This window comes from Ischnura elegans, chromosome 2 (genome assembly GCF_921293095.1).
Source record: "Ischnura elegans chromosome 2, ioIscEleg1.1, whole genome shotgun sequence".
NCBI lineage: Eukaryota > Metazoa > Arthropoda > Insecta > Odonata > Coenagrionidae > Ischnura > Ischnura elegans.
In genome coordinates, this window is record NC_060247.1 from 135,728,008 (window position 1) to 135,732,639 (window position 4,632).

A 4,632-nucleotide genomic window follows, 5' to 3' on the forward strand; every position below is an offset into this window, starting at 1 on the left:
GGCCACATGTGCAGGAGCCAATCATTTCCTATACATTGCATTTTTTTAGCTCGAAAAGCGCCCTGACGCGGCATCGCCCCTCATTTGTCTCGGGTCGGCGGTCGAGGGCTCTTTGTCTCTCCCTCTCTCGAGACATTTGAACAATTCCGCTCGCTCCACGAACAATCTTCATTTGCATATTCATCGGCCCATCCCTTCCACGAACATCGCCCCACGAAAAAAACGACTCGAGAGACCGAAGCTAATACTGCCATCTCCATCCTACACCATGCATTGAAAACTACCATTATAAACCACAGGTTTATATGGAGTTAGATAATTCATTTAATATTAGCAGACACGAAAATAACAAAATTAAACGGTACACCTTTTTAAGTGCTGCTTAAGGGACAGCTGCGAAAATAAGGCATGAGTTAGCTAGCACCAAATATTCACCATAAGCTATTCACTAGCACCAAATATTCAAGAAAATATGATTGAAATGACATTTTCCTTTAGGGTACTTTTTGGTCGTTCCTGGAATGCGTTGTCCATCCAGTGCGCATTGCGTCACTCAGGCTTCCATCCTCCGATGTCTTGGTCGGCGTGGCCGCAGTGGGAAGGGGGGAGGAGCCGCCTCGCCTGCTTTCGATTTCGGAATTCCTCGGACTCTTTCGCTTTCGCCTGATCCAAATGAGTGGAGCTGCCGCTGCCGGGCACGGCGGTGGTCTTTGAGTGCAATTGCTACTGCAGAACACTCTGCAAACAAGATTTATTCCCCGTTGTATTAATATCTCTATAACTGGCGCGGGCGTACAGAAGGCATTACATTTTGGTGTTTAACACTCCCCGCCATGCATCTATTTACATCTACATAATACCCCGCAAGCCGCCTAAAAGACGTGTGGCAAGGGGTATTAGGACACCAGCCGTTTACAGCTAAAAAAATGAGGTGCTCTAACGAAGTTGGGACTAGCGTTTATTAAAGTCCTTTATGGTTCGAGGGAAAAACAAATTCCCATATCTATCCGTTCGGCAAAACATCTCCCTTAATGTATCGCTTCTGTCGGACCTGGAAACATAGTGTGGCTCTAATATTATGTTCTCTGCTTCGCTCTTAATCCATTTAGGCGGCTTAGTGCGTGGTAGTTAGTTGAGGTAGATGAATATCTTTCCGGTTTTGCTTTGCGCGATGGGCTGCACATTTGCCGACATTTCAGAGAGTGGTTTGCTTTCTCTTATCAAGGTTTGTTTTCATAATCTGACGCGGGAGGTTTAGAAATTCGTGAACGCTTATTTGTCTGCAGTAATAAGCAAATATATCCAAGGACAAGGAGGAAGATAGGAATAGTTTTCCTGGCCGAACCGGATTTTCAACCGGGTGACTTGGCCCACAATAACAGACGTTCACGTCTTGAAAATGATGCACTTAGCAGGAGGCCAAAGATCGAAACGCTGTCGCTTAGCGTCATCCTGTTGGAAACTCGTGAAAAAATCGTTTAAATATCAAGATGAATGGCGAGTCTGACTGACTTGTTTAGAACTTTTGGTTGAACTGATGGTTATAGTAACAGCAGATGTTGACTTATCATAATTCAACGATATTTCGATAAACTACTCGATCGATTGTCTTTTCTTAATGCCAGAAGTTGCACTTGAAGAACTCTGAGGAAATTAAAATTTATCTGCCTCCGCAGTCAGCTCGGATGAGAAAGTTTTACAGTATAATAAAGACAAAAAGCTGATCAACACGGTAGAGGATCAGATATGCTCTTGAAACTGAATCAAGATTGATACGGAATGGCTAATCTAAAACAAACAATTTGCCATTCATATTCATTCCTTTCAATTTCCCGCGATAGGTGGAAAGTAGCCTATACGACGTAAAGGTGTCTCAAGTTTCGCAGCCTGAGTGTCGGCTAGATTCTTTAGATCCCGGCAATTGAGGTGTCTACGCACTGCCTCAACTCCTAGGCGAAGCAGGTGAACGTGACTGATTGAGTGAGCCCTCCATCGCTGCCTGCATGCTTTCGCTCTATCTCGCCCTGCCCCTCTCCTCTCAAAATGCTGGAGCAGCGTGGCTGGCCACGAACGCCACGAATGAGAGCGCGTGCCATCTAGCGAGCAAATAATCAACTTTTTAGTCAAGTCGGTCGTTGTGGCTGAATCACGCGGGGATTTTAAAGATGGATCTTTGAGTGTCTCACTAAATGGGCGGGTCATTTCCACGTCATTTAATGTCGTACGATTATCCCAGCTGGGTCAGTTCGATATAAAATAAACTCAGTAGCGTAAATAAGTTTCTCCTCCTCCCGGAAATACATTTTTTCAACTTTACGGAGAGCATTTAGCTTCGAGAGAAACCGGAGTGAGCATTAAGCCTACTCTTCACGAAAGGCGCCAAGGGGACCATGGCTTAACGTCCTATCCGACGGACGGAGTGCTTTATTTTACACGTAATACTATAAGTTATCCAGAGAGCACTCGAGGTAGGATCGTGCACCATCTGTCACCGCCTGTATTCGATCCTGGGCCCACGGGGTGTGAAACCGACAATGCAGCGACTACATCTACCTGATCTCTCCCTGCATTCTATTTATAAAAAATTTATTTATTTATTTCTGGCTGAATACTGTATCTATGGTAATGGAATGTGATAATATAGTCAAAGGTATGATATACTTGCTATGTACTTGCTTCGGCGGCAAACATAGGTACTAAAATGTGATCAATGCAAGGCCCATGTGCAAGGACGACTCTCAAACTCATTATGGGTAGCTCAACTATGTGTAAAAGGCCTGTTGGTCTAGGGGTATGATTCTCGCTTTGGGTGCGAGAGGTCTCGGGTTCAAATCCCGGACAGGCCCTTTTTTTTGCCGACGGCCGCACCACGCTGACTACACCTCCAATCGCCGAAATTATGCTACGTTGGGCCCGGATCCCTATCCACATGTACTTAATTGATTTTGATTAGACCCTCGTTTGTCATGATATACTCTTAATGAGTAATTACGCTGTTATTATTATGATTTATACTCAGTAATTTAATGCCCGCTCATACATTCTGTTATATAGAAGATACATTTACTGGGAGACACCGAATTCAACCTATTACGTCAGTTTAAATCGTATTGATGATTTGTGTTGCGTTCCGAATTGCATATGAGGTCAGGGGTGCCGACTTATAAAACATATTGGTGGGGGCATACTGGTGTCTTGCCCCGGGAAATTTTATAAATTGTGAGTTTTTAAGTTTTTTTTTAATCATTTTAGAAGAACCATATGATCAACATTAGAACCCTGAAAACTCGGCTCTCGATAACTCAGCACCCCGGGAAAAATCGACAAGTCTGATACATCTTTTCCTCCCCACATAACGAATTTTTGAGGGGGCTCGGGCCCCCTCAGGCCCCACGGAGTCGGCGCCACTGTGTGAGGTGGATCAACGTGTATCACGCTGTACCTTGTTGAGCTCTTTTACACGCCATCTATCCATATAAACGAGTTACTATTGAAAAAACTCAAATGAATTCAATACACAAATACTCTCATATAGAAAACCAAAAACTCCCGACGGTTAGTAATCATAATGCAAATCTGTACATGGCTAGAACAATGGAAAAACAAAAATATGCTACGAGTCGACCAAGCGATTGACGCCATTAATTTCTTAATCGAGATACCGTGGCTATCCTTCATAGTACGTAGGAAAGAAAGAAATTTTAAATCTCTCTGTATTGCAGTCTTTTTCCACAATTTTCTTCTTGTGATCTCCTCTACCAGAGTGAGACCAAACATCAGAGTGTAATATGATACCCAAATGCACTCCGCACGGATTAAAAAAATTACACATTGAAAAAATACGTGTATAATCATGCAAATCCAAAACTTGCCAGCGATTATTAATTTATATTGTATATCTAAGCAAAGTCAGGTAAATGGAAAACGATTAACATGAAATGAGACGTCCTAACGCAATTAAACTAATCAAGATACAGTCGTCGTAATCCAAATACAATCTGTATCGTTATCAGCTGATAGTTCGAGGAAAGGATGAAATTTTAAATCTCTATTTTGCAGTATATTTTATTTATTTTTTTCTCTTGATTCCCTCCACTATAGAACGATGGTAAACGATGAATATTTTTGACATCGTCAGAGAAAAAATATCCTCAAAATTTACTAAATAAATTTATCCTATATTTTGCACCACGCTCCTGCAAAGATTCCCATTCTTACTCGCCCAATATATTAAAAGCCCTGCACTAAAGAGAGAGGTCTCACTTGGGTCTATGTAAGCTACTCCATTGGTTGAATACTGCGTATCAAACCCTTGTAAGGATAAAAAAAGTGTGTGCAAAGAAGCGTGCTCGATATGTAAGTGAAAGGGAGAGGGAATTTCTCGATAGGCGGGGCGTGGGTTTCCGTTGAAATCGAAACCCGAATATCGGCATTTAATAATTGATACTTTCTCCTGCGTATAATGCTAGGGGAAAGCAAATATCGAGTTTTCTCTTCCTCAGAATTCTTTCCGTTCAATTTCATCCGTAATAAACTTATACCTGGAGCATTTCATGAAGGAAACATTAGAGTTTTATTGCTAATTTATGGAGTTACTTTGCCAGCATTCCATTTCGGCACCATCCTTGACAG

General features: G+C 42.3%; 1 non-coding gene across 1 annotated transcript; it reads left to right on the forward strand.

Annotated features, from left to right (window-relative positions):
* Positions 1-2,774: 2,774 nt before the first annotated feature.
* Trnap-ugg lies at positions 2,775-2,846 on the forward strand. The gene has a single exon. It is a non-coding gene; the product is annotated as a tRNA-Pro (tRNA).
* The last annotated feature ends 1,786 nt before the right edge of the window (positions 2,847-4,632 follow it).